We start from the raw sequence: 13449 nt of genomic DNA, 5'->3' as shown, positions 1-13449 counted from the left end.
TGTTTTAATTTTATTGAGTCATTCAAAAGCATACAATAGCCTAATCGTGAAGGTGAATGATACACCAATAAGGGTTCAAAATCAATGTGTTGGGAACAAGTGGATATACATTGAAACCATTGAGTGTTTTTTCTGTTAACAAAGTCTGGCATTTACAGTCAGACTCATTAGTGGTCATACATTACAAATTCAAGACTGAGCAATTATCCAAAATGTTGATCAAACATAGAAAATATGTAGAAATCAAACTAATTATAAATAGAATAAATAACAAATGAGTCAGAGGTCTAATCAGAAATCTAATAATATGTTTTGGTAAACACTCAAGGCTTGTCTGGTTTCTACACATTTCAGTGCTTTCTTGAAATGACTCGTCTCATTCATGAGGACTAAAACAGTGGTCTGGCATTAGTGAATCTACATCTGTGGATACATTGTTTATCCATAATAATTAAGCTATTGTACATAATATCATTTTCTTTGTCTTGTTTTCATTTAATGTGGATTTGAGTAGAGACAGATACATATACATAGGACATTTAAACAATAAACAGTCTCTCATATATCATAACATTTAGAGCCTAAGCTAATTTGCAAAGTTTGTCCCTAGATGTGATTAAAAGCTAATATTAAAAACTAATATAAACTTGCATTAATTATCTAAGTGTGGCGATTTGGGCTCTTGTTCCATTGAAGCTGGTGGTTGGTTGGTCGCAGGATGATCTGTGGGCGTGACCACACCTCCTGTGCTGCATACTCTTCCTGTTTTCAACAACAAAACATGAGTTCAGAATGCGACTGAGTGTTTAGCCTGCGTGACACACTTCCTCAAACAGGACTCATGAGACAACTCAGACAGGTATGTTTTGATATGTTTTGGGGAACGAAACGGAGGCATTCACAAGGACAGCTATGTATTCTGTTGCGTCCTTTCAACAGCTGGCGTAGCTGTGGAAACCACAGACTCATTTGGCTGACGGTCGCCAGTTATACGGTCGCCAGTTGTTCCGGCTCACCGGAGAGCGAGACCTAATTCCAGAACTCAGCCAAGCTGACCTAATCAAGCAGCTCCTTGACACAATGAAGATTGTAAAGCAGCAAGGAGAGATGTTGCAGCGCCTCATGGAGCGACATGAAGCTTCTAGCCCTGGAAACAATAGCTCATCTAGTCACCGATCTACATCGCCTCCACCACCAGACAACCCTCAAGGTGGACCCAATCAAGTTTCAACTGGACCAGGCCAGACGCCTGGCTTTAGCCTTCTCATATGCCCATCAGCCATTTACAGAAGCCTTGAGGGCCCTTGATGAACGTTATGGCCAACCACGCCAGTTGGCGCTCAAAGAACTGAAAACCATCATGACTCTTCCCCCTGTGCGGCCTGGAGATGGCCATGCCCTTGATGCCTTTGCCCTGCGAGTCCAAGCACTGGTTGGGCTGCTAAGAACTATGGATGACCAAGGCAACGTTGAACTTCTCTGTGGCTCCCACGTGGATAGGCTCCTGGAGAAACTCTCAAATGAACAGGTTAGCCGCTTCAAACGTCATATGTACAGAACCCAAGTAGATGCCAATTATGACCTCCTCCACCTGTCTGATTGGCTGCAAATGGAGTCTCGTTGTCAACCTAGACGGGACTACCCAGGCCCGAACCCCTCTCGACCATACAGACCACATGCTCCTGCCCAGGCAACCACAACTATCCTTCATGGCGCTAACTTCGCCCCAGAGCGTACAGACCCTCAAATTCCCCCAAGGTCCCCTTGTGCTTACTGCACCTCCACAAGTCATCACATAAGCCAGTGTGTTGATTTTAAGGCCCTAAACAAGCAACAAATTATTGCATGGATCAAGGAAAACAAGAGATGTTGGCGTTGTGCTCGACCACATGTTGCAGCTAAGTGCACATTGAACCGAGACTGTAATATCTGTAAGAGGAGACATCTACAGATCCTCTGTGACATCAATAAGAAATCTGACACAACTTCTTACCATGTCAACTCTACAACCAACACCCTTTATCTTGACCGCCCAAGTCACACAGGTCATGTTCTCTTGAAACTGGTCAAAGTCACCCTGCGGAACGGCAGACACACCTTAGAGACCTTTGCACTTATGGATGACGGTTCAGAGCGAACTATCCTTTTGCAGTCAGCAGCCCATAGCCTTCAGCTTGATGGAGAACCGGAGGACTTAGCTCTCAGGACAGTAAGGCAAGGAGTGGAGGTACTTCACGGGGCTACTGTGTCCTTCAAGGTGAGCTCTGCCTCTGCCAGTTTTGGTGAATTCCACATCAAGCATGCTTTCACTGCAGATCGACTTGCTCTGTCTGAGCACACACACCCCGTCCATTCCCTACAGAGAAAATACAAGCATTTATTTGGACTTCCACTGACACCAATGCATCAGGTCACCCCGCTACTCCTTATTGGCTCAGATCACAATCATTTGATCTCCCCTATTGCCCCAGTTCGATTTGGCCCCTCAGGAGCACCAGCAGCAGTCAAAACTCGCCTTGGCTGGACACTGCAAGGACCAACAAGAGACATGGAACCTCCCCTTTCCCCTGCCAAGTGCCTCCATATCTCCATTGCCTCTAAATCTAATGAGTTGTATCAAAATGTGGAAAGGCTCTGGCAACTGGATGCAGTTCCCCATCGAAATGAAAGAGCAGCCACCCGGTCCAAGTTGGATAACCAGGCAGTCAACTTGCTTGAGACAGTCACAGAGAGAGTCTTGGTGGATGGAGTGTACCACTATGCCACACCTCTTTTAAGGATACCAAACACACCTCCTTTGAAGGCTCCTCCCCAGGCCGTGATGGCTAGACTGCGTACTACTGAATCAAAGTTGGCTAAGGATTCGAAGAAGGCAGCAGCATACAACACTGAGGTCTCTAAGCTGGAACAGGCAGGTCATGTGAAAAGGCTTACAGCAGAAGAAGTTGAAGCCTCTCCAGAGGCATGGTATATACCTCATCACATGGTAACTCATAATGCTAAGAATCGTCTTGTCTTTGATTGTTCATTTGAATACAAAGGCCAAAACCTGAATAAGACCTTACTACCTGGACCTACCTTGGGGGCTTCCCTTCTTGGAGTTTTACTCCGCTTTCGAGAGCACGCTGTCGCCATTAGTGGTGACATAAAGGCCATGTTTCATCAAGTTCAGCTCCTGAGCCAAGATAAGACTCTTGCGTTTTCTTTGGCGGGACATGATGAAAGACACTCCTCCATCTGTCTACAAATGGCAGGTCCTGCCTTTTGGGACTACCTGTAGCCCCTGCTGTGCTACCTTTGCCCTTCAAAGGCACACTGAAAATCATACTCAGCCAAGTGACCCAGTGCGCCATTCAGTGGAGAGAGGTTTCTATGTTGATAATTGCCTTCAAAGTTTCCCCACAGCTGCCATGGCCCGACAGACTCTCGATCAGCTGAGGTCCATTCTATCTTCTGGCGGCTTCAACATCCGTCAATGGGCCAGTAATGACCCAATGGTCATCAGTCACCTACCACCTGAAGCAAAATCTGAGAACAGTGAGTTCTGGCTCTCCAAAGACAGTATGCCCCCTACAGAATGTACCCTTGGGCTCCAGTGGAACTGTCAAACAGATTGCCTTGGCTACAGAGGTCAGGCAACAGCATCCTCCACCACAACCATGCGGTACATTTACCACGTCCTCGCCAGTCTTTATGACCCTGTGGGGTACCTCATCCCCTACACCACCAGAGCGAAGGTCTTGATTCAGCGGCTGTGGGACAAGCCAAGGGATTGGGATGATCCCCTACTACCCCCTGATCTACTCTGCGTATGGAACACCTGGAAGGACGAACTGTCAATTCTATCTACAGTAACTATGCCTCGATGCTACACGTCTACCAGCATTTCCCCCCCTCTAAACAAGACCTCCACATATTCTGTGATGCATCAGAATCCGCTTATGGAGCAGTTGCATATCTTCGGTCAGAAAATGATGGGGAGCGAGTCCAAGTGTCCTTCCTGCTTGCCCGATCGCGCGTGGCACCAAAGAGACAGCAGTCAATTCCTAGACTCGAGCTTTGTGCTGCGTTAGTTGGTGCACATCTCTGTGACCTCCTGAGAGCTGAACTAACACTTCCTATCAGAAATACAATCCTCTGGTCAGATTCAACCACTGTGCTTGCTTGGTTGCAGGCGGATTCATGTCGCTTTAAGGTCTTTGTTGGTACCAGAGTGTCCGAGATACAAGACCTTACTAACTGCCAAGACTGGAGGTATGTCCACACAGTTCAAAACCCAGCAGATGATCTTACGAGGGGAAAAACCCTTGCAGAGCTCCAGCAGCCAAACCGGTGGAGCCAAGGCCCTCAGTTCCTTTACCACTCTTCTGACACCTGGCCCCAACCCCCAAATAGCTCCAACAATGATGCAGATCACCAGCAGCTTGAAATTGAGCCTTCTTTTTGTGGAGAAGTTGCCATTGCCAGGCCTGTCCCTGATTTCAGCCCTTACACCACCTACCAAGCTCTCCTTGATGCTTCTGTCCACTCTAAACATTCCTTAGCTGCTCAAATAACTCCCACCGCAGCTGATTATCTCCAGGCCGAAATCGAAATTCTGAGACAGGCACAGATGGATAGCTTTGGGGAAGATCTTGGCCATCTCAAGGCCCAGAGACCCCTATCGTCATCCAGTCGCCTACTCACCCTGGCCCCAGAAGTCTGCCCAGACACAGGTCTTATTCGTGTTGGAGGCAGGCTGCGGCATAGTGAACAGGAACCAGATGCAACTCACCCATTTGTCCTCGATCCAAAGCATCCAGTGTCTAAGCTGCTCATTCAGGAGTATGACGAACGGCTGAAACATCCTGGCCCGGAAAGAGTTTTCGCTGAGCTTCGCAGGCGATTCTGGATTTTGAGAGGAAGAGAGGCAATCCGGAAGTACCAACGTGGTTGTGTTCATTGCCAACGGTGGCGTGCAAAGCCAGTTGTACCCAGGATGGCAGACCTTCCCATCGCTGGTCTCCAGTTGCACAAACCTGCATTTTATTCAACTGGAATGGACTGTTTTGGACCATATAGGATCAAACTTGGACGACGGACCGAGAAACGATGGGGCATTATATTCAAGTGTTTGACAACTCGCTGTGTGCACCTGGATCTCCTTTGTAGTCTTGACACAGACTCCTTTCTCATGGCCCTCCGTCGTTTCACCGCCCGTCGGGGTACTCCCTTTGAACTCTGGTCAGACCAGGGCATCAACTTCAAGGGAGGAGAGAGGGAACTTCGGGAGGCCCTAACATCAGTGAGTCCATCCCTCAAGGTTCAACTTGAGAAGCAAAGGATCCGCTTCCGTTTCAACCCGGGCGGCTTTAGCTCAGGAGGTAGAGCGGGTCGGCCAATGACGCAAGGGTTGGCGGTTCGATCCCCGCTCCCTCCCAGCTGCTGTCGTTGTGTCCTTGGGCAAGACACTTAACCCTCCTTGCTCCCGATGGTGTGTAGGCACCCTGCGTGGTAGCCTGCCGCCATTGGTGTATGAATGGGTGAATGTAGACTACCTACTGATTGTAAAGCGCTTTGGATAAAAGCGCTATATAAATGCAGACCATTTACCATTTACCATTTACCATATGCCCCGCACTTTGGCGGAATCTGGGAGCGGGAAATCCGTTCTGTGAAACAGGCCCTGCAAGGCTCCCTCGGCACCCAACTGGTCACGGCAGAAGTTCTTCACACTCTGTTGATAGAGGTTGAAAATAGGGGTGCTCCGATCCGGCTAAGCCACGATCCGATCCGATTCCGATTCCTGGGGTCACGATCCGATTCCAGAATCGATTCTCGATTCCAACGATTCTCAATTCCAGAATCGAGAATCGATTCTCAATTATGTAGTTTTATATTGCAATAACACACAAAGGTAAATATAAGACAAAAAATGACAAATGTATTAATGCTGAACTTCAAATTGAACTTCTGTATTACAGTCAGGGCCTAAATTCATTTTGCAAACTAGGGGGGAATTCCCCCCTTATGTTCTTCAGATAAGATGGATTTATAGGCTGGGGGGGATCTGTAGACTTTGAGAAGGATTTATAGGTTTTGGGGGGAATATATTAACCAGAGTTCTTAAGTGCAAGAGGTGGTGGCACCGTGGCAGTACAGTACACAAATGACATGAACATTTGGACACTTATTCAGCCGGTATCTTCCATGTTGCTTTCAGGTGCACTGTAAAAAAAAAAAAAAAACTTTTTTTTTTTTTTTACAATTTTAAGAATCGATTCTTGGGAGTTTGGAATCGATCCAGGAATCGTGGCATTAAGAATCGCGATCCTTTCAGAATCGATTTTTTGGAGCACCCCTAGTTGAAAATATCCTCAACTCCAAGCCCCTTGGCTATGTCTCCTCGGATATTGCAGATCCTGACCCTGTGACTCCAAATCTTCTTCTCATGGGGCGGCGAGACTCCTCTCTGCCTTTGGTCTCTTATCCAAGCTCCGAACTCCTCAGTCGCCGTCAGTGGCGTCATAGCCAAGTGTTGGCCGATCACTTCTGGTCCCATTTCATCAAGCGTTATCTTCCTCACCTTCAAGGCCGGCAGAAGTGGCAAACGGACAAGGAGGATATTCAAGTCGACACAGTTGTCATGATCATGGATCCGCAACTCCCAAGGGCCCTATGGCTAGTTGGTCGTATTACCAAGGTATTACCAAGCAAGGATGGCCGTGTCAGGACAGCCGAAGTGATGGTGGGGACCAAGTCCTATGTTCGTTCAGTTTCCCGACTGATTACACTTCCTGCAATTCCTGACGACCCCCCAGATCACTCTTCCTAGTATGACTCTTGGGAGTGCAAATCCCTATACGATTTGGGGGCGGCTGTAAAAGAGTCATACTCTATGGTGACCTTTCACCTAATTCCATGTTTCTGCCACCTTCACCTGAGCTCACTCCCACCATCACTTGTCTCCTCTCACCTGATTTCATTTCACTGTAATTAGTTCACTCCTCTTCACCATATATTCCTTCCTCACACCCTGTTCTGGCTGGCAACACTACAGCAGCACAGCCCATGAGGGCCCTCACATTGAGATCTGGTCGTGCGTAATAAGTAAGTTTCTTTCTTTCTGTTGTTATTTTATGGTCATTTGGTAGGATATTATGTTGGCTTGCCTGTAATCTATGGAGGCATATGATGTGTAATCCGGAATGCACATGCTTATGTTTTGTAGTTTATATGGAAATTCTGACCAATTCTATCAGACCAATGAACTCTAAATGTTCCATGTTAAATGTTTCACCTTTGTTAGAACACCAATTTCCATTAGTGGTAGGCCTACCTCCTCACTCCCCCTTTTCTGTTAGAGCACTTATGGTAAATGTTTGTTTGGTGTCTAATTGATTATTGTCTAATTGTGTTGTCATTAATTGAATTGTAACTTCGTCTGTTTCTCTGTTTTATCATTTAGAAAAACCACACGAAAACCGTGACGCCTCATAAAAGGATTGCTTGACTGTGTGCAGCAACAAAATAAATGGCTTACACGGAACACTCTCTGCATCTTTAATGCATGTACCATGGCGATGTTCATCCCCCCTATGAACTAATAAACTTACTTGCTGGTGTCATTGGGTACGGTTCGCGTTTCTTCTGTGTTGATGGAGCTCCCTGGCTGGAGCTGGTGCCGGGCTTTTCTGTGGAGGCCTTCTCACTTTGTAGAGGGGCTACAAGTATCCGAGAGTAAAAAAAATACATTAAGGCCAAGTACTTATGTAATGTTGTCGCAGGTGAATTCCCCCCCTCCACAAATGCGGACGCCCGGAACAGATTTCTCAACAGGCAGTTTATTCGTATCACAACTTTAAAATATATCTCTGCAACATTGCACCCTTTTATCTGGCGAGTCAGTTTACAAACACAATCAATAGTAAATGAGTGCTCAAACGGTGGCAAGAAAACAGTGACACAGGGCTTAGGTCAGGCAATCAAAGCAAACTCCATGTTAAAACATCACAAGAAAACAACATATTCAATAATCCGCCCCACACCTCAAAACATACAATATATTATACACTGATGACCAACAGACTTTAGCACACATACCGGTATCCGAGCTTGCATTTTACACGCAGCTTCCCCTGCAACGCAGCCGAGCTTCGCAGCATCCCCCGTACCTCTACAGCAAAAACCAGTCCCCATCACAGCCCCTCTCTTTTTGAGGCCGATGCGGAAGTTGCATACTCTCAAATGGCCAGTGGGGGGCGCAGCTTGTGTAGCATCATCCCGGGAACATCCATTCAACTCTATGTGAAACGAGCCAACTTCTCTCTCGGTCTCTGTCTTAAATAAACACTTTACAAATGAGTTTATGGTCTGAATCAACAATTTCAAGTCTTTTTCAAGCTCTCATCTAATCCGCTTTCTAAATTATGGTCCCATTTCGAGGGGAAAAGACAATAAAGAAGACTAACTTTGTGGGCGTGGTTACCAGCAAACTTTAAAAAAAAACTCCCAGCAACCAGACAGTCCCAGATCTCGTATCAGTCTTGGGAGCAGTCGCGAAATCTTTAGCCACATAAACAGTATTCTTTCATCTTTTATCTATATTTGCCATCTTTGCGTACTTTTAAATAGTCGTGTTTTCTAATCGACGTTTTCGTAGTTTAACCAGTGGTACATTTTTTAAGGATCTGCTTTGACCTCATTGTGTGTTTTCTGGAAGATTTTGGTCACGTAAAAATGTCCTGCACAGCTTTTGGATGTACCAAAAGATACTCCTCTGGGTCGTCTGTGAAGCTTTACAGGTGAGTAAACGTTACATGTGTTTCGCAAACGTTACATGTGTTTCGCTAGCCAAAATTATAATCCCAGTTATTACCACGTAGCTGTTAAATGTGAATTACAGATGCAAGCTAGCTAGCATGGTAGCTAATGTAGTGCATGCTAACGCTACCTGGTACCATACCTGGTACCTGTGTTATGGTTAGCAGTGTTCAACATAACCGTAACGTTAGCATAACCAAAGCCTGATAACGTTTAAGTTGAAAAGATAATATTGGAACGTTTGAATTGACCAATATCCGTTCGCTTTGTATTTCTGGCATATGATGTGACCTAACGTTAATATGTCGGGATAGTATAACTAGGGGTGTGCCAAAAAATCATTTATATCGTGATGAGACACGTAACGATTAAAATCGATGCAAAATGTTCGATTATCGATTACTTTTCCTGACCACAGAAACAGAGCCGTACCGCCCGGAACGAAAAAAGCCGGCCGGACAGTTTTAAGCGACGGACTCATAAGACCGACTGTAGACAGAGAAAATGGCGGCGGCAGCAGCTAATGCGCTAGCTGCTCTGACTGAGCGTCAGATTCACCCATCTGGGTTAAAATCCACCGTGTGGAGGCAATTTGGGTTTTATGAACATGAAGGCAGAACGACGATTGACAGAAACTACTCCGTGTGTAAGACGTGTAAAACATGAATCAAGTACAGTGGCAACACCACGAACATGAGGCAGCACCTCACGCGTTTCCATCCCGGGTGGGAGGAGGAGAAGACGCTGGTTGTTGCTACTGCTAACTAGCGAAGAATTGAGGACGGGTTCAGAAAACTTCCCCGCGGCTCTGACAGGGCGAAAAGAATCTCAACCTCCATTGCTACCTTCATAGCTAAGGATTTACGTCCATACGCTGTCGTCGACAACACAGGCTTTCGCGCTATGATGCGTACATTGGAACCGAGATACCAAGTACCGACGCGAAAGTATTTCACCCAGAAAGCAGTTCCTCAACTGTACGACGAGACCAAAACCGAAGTACTGGAATCCCTGAAGAAAGCATGCAGGGTGGCTATAACATGTGATGCATGGACTTCAGTCGCAACTCAATCGTATGTCACGGTAACGGCACACTTCATAAGTGACAACGACTGGGAGCTGGTGAGTTATGTCCTCCAGACAAGAGTGATGACTGAGAGCCACACGGGTGCACATACAGCTGAGCTGTTGCTAAAAGTAGCAGAAGAATGGCAGATCACAGACAAAGATTTGGCTTTAGTGACTGATAATGCCTCCAATATGGTTGTTGCTGCTCAGGTGGGAAACTTCCTACACGTGAGATGCTATGCTCACACACTCAACCTTGCCTCCCAGAAAGCACTCAAGCTGCCTGCTGTGACAAGGCTCCTGGCGAGGATCAGAAGGATCACTTCCTTTTTCCATCGCAGTACCGCTGCCAACCATCTGCTGGAAGAGAATCAGAACCTGCTCAGCCTCAATAAACACAAACTGATCACAGATGTGTGCACTAGATGGAATAGTGCATACGACATGGTTGCAAGATTCCTGGAGCAGCAGCCTGCTGTCTGCGCCACCTTGCTCTCTCCTCGGGTGAGGAAGAAAGACTCAGACATCGCCACTCTCACTGAAGCTGACATCTCCAATGCAGAGGATCTCATCACTGCCCTCAAGCCCATGAAGGATGCTACCAATCTCATGTCTCAGGAGAAAAACCCCACTGTGTCTTTGATTGCTCCTGTACATGCCAAGCTCATCCAGAACACAAAGCCCAGTGCTGGAGATTCACCACTGGTCCGGGACATAAAAAAGGCCATCAATGAGGATCTCAGCAAGAGATACACCACTGAGCAGGAGATAAACACTCTCCACGCAGCCTCCGCCCTTGACCCGCGATTCAAGGCCCTGCCTTTCCTCTCTGAGGAGGAGAGAGAGGAGACATACAGAAGAGTGATTGCTGAGGCTGCATCATTAGAGGTAATACTGCTATTTAAATTTCTGCTATTTAAAAAAATCTAACATGTAAAATGTTCCGCTTGGCTGACCAAGTGAAAAAAGAAATGCAGGTATTCCAAAATACAAGATTTATGATAATGAATAGAGAAAGTGAATTTGTTTTGTTATTTTAATTCTATTTTGGTTTGAAGGTATTGGAATTGTGATTTTCAACAAGTAAGACTTGTGGGTTTACTTATTTTTCTCATTGTGTTTACATCCAGCAAATGGTGCCGGTGGTGGCAGTGACAGTGCACAACACAGCCAGCTCAACAGCGGCCAGTGAGGAGGAGCCGCACCAAAGCCCTGCTGCCAAAAGGAGGGCTTCCTCATCTTCTCTGCTGGAGAGTCTGCTGGGACCGGGCTTCTCAGATCCCAGTAAGAATCTGACTTTATAAAATGTTAAGATCTACCCACAGAAACTGTCATGGAACAGTTTCCTTTATTTTAGAACCTCCCTGCCACTAGGGGGCATAATGTTAATTCTTTATCTTTAGAGTCTCTCCCCTGCACCTTCTTGTGGTATAGTTTAGTACTGCAGTTTCAGCTCTTCCTCTTTTTCCTGTGACAACAAAGAGAATGGCAGTGTGTGTTCAGTGCAGCAATCTTAATGCTCCATCCTTAGCCATCACCTAGTTTCTAACCCTTTGAGTGGCAATTTCTGTAAGTACAACTATTGTCAATCATTGCTGTTATGTTTATGTCAAAGTATTTTTACATATTTGCTACAGTTTGTGTAGGTTTGGTAGCATGTATGACAGCACAGTGTAATGAAGGCATTTGGGTTATACATATAATACTAGAGCTATTGTTTAGTGTAAAATACATTGTTCAATACAATACTTACCTGATTTGTTACTTACCTTATGTTTCCTGCAAAATAGTTGATTACTGTAGTTATCCCACCTGTAAATAACTGGAGTACACTGTTTTGTATTGTATACTGATGTATGCTTTTCTGTATGTTTACTTTCAGTTTCACACTTCTTTGTTATTAAATCCTGTCCATCTACAACACTTGGCTGTTCCTTGGAGGATATGATGCAAAGGAGAGTTTAGCTGGCTGTGAGAACCAATATAGGACAAGAGTCACATTGGGTGTAACAGTACAGAAACATTTTCATATTTTACCCAATAGTAAATTATTATTTTGTGTCTGAAATCTGCAATGCACTTTCATATTGTACCTGCATTTGACTGATGGCTGATGTCAATTTCCACTCTCCCTGTGATGCTACAGTTCAGCAGCAGCCCAAGTCAGCGCACACCAGAGCTGAGGAGGAGGTTACCAAATACTGCCGTGCTGAAACACCCGCTCTCTCAGAGGACCCTCTCCGCTGGTGGAAAGAGCATCAAGTACTGTATCCCATGATTTCTAAATTGGCCAAGAGGTACATGTGCATTCCTGGCACCAGTGTCTCTGCGGAGAGAGTGTTCTCTACTGCAGGAGATATCGTAACTGCACAGCGGGGCACACTTGATCCGGAGCATGTAGACCAGCTCCTGTTCTTGCATAAGAACTTGAAAGTTTCCAATCCTGATGAGACTGATGATGATACTGTAGCAACAGCGATGATGACGAGTAGCTGGCTAGCTGCTGCACATTTGCCTCCATTTTGCACTTACATGCCTTGCCAATTGGCATGATTTAATTATTGTGCTTGTTAATTCTGTTATTTTATTCATCCGCCACTTATTTAGTTTTAAAGCTGCTTTTGGTTGTGGATAGCAAAACGTTTGCTTGTTGTGGGATGCTATGCTGCTCACTGGTCATTTGTAAAGGATTTTGTTTGTAAGTCTTTATTTATTATTTATGAATAAGCTATTTGTTTTGTATTAAACAAACATGCTAGTACCGAAATCTGTGAAAAAAGCAGAGGATTTTGGTTAAAAGTTTTATTTTCTATTACTGAATAGAATAAACAGAATAAGCTATTTTTGTATTAATCCTGCCAGTACAGAAATCTGTGAAAAAAGCAGAATAAGCTAGTTGTTTTTTATATTAATCCTAAATCTGTGAAAACAGCAGAGAATTTTGGTTAAAATAAAAGAAGTCTTATTTCTAAAGGCACTTTATTTAAAATAATCTCACCTGTAAAGAGCAGCTTTTTGTTGTGGGAAATGTAAAATGTTTTGGATGTTTTGTTTGGTCTGATTGATCTAAATAAAAGATAATGGAGGTAAATTTGTTTGTTTACTTTAATTAATGGATACTGACAAAGAAATCCTGTATGGGGAAAAAGATACTGACAAAGAAATCCTGTATGGGGAAAAAGATGCATCGAAAATCGTGATTAATCGTAATAATCGATTAATCATCGAATCGTAGCACCCTGAATCGTAATCGAACCGAATCGTGAGGTGCCTAAGTTGGCACACCCCTAAGTATAACGCACTGCATTAATGTAACGCTATATAAGTTAACCATCCATGAAAACGTCATGCATACTTTTAGTATTTGTTTGTGCTTAACGTTATCAGTCAACCAACCGACCAATTTTATATTTATATAGCGCCAAACCATAACGAGTTATCTCAAGCCGCTTTCCAAATGGAGCTGGTAGTAGAACAGGGGCATTATTCTAACGCTCGACCAATTCTCACCAGCGTTATGTGCTTTTTATTGTAGCCTACTGATGTTTCGCTCTGATCTGTCTTGTGAATTCTTGTTCT

The sequence above is a fragment of the Poromitra crassiceps genome, assembly GCF_964638095.1.
Source record: "Poromitra crassiceps genome assembly, chromosome: 7".
NCBI lineage: Eukaryota > Metazoa > Chordata > Actinopteri > Beryciformes > Melamphaidae > Poromitra > Poromitra crassiceps.
This window is presented reverse-complemented; position numbering follows the sequence as displayed.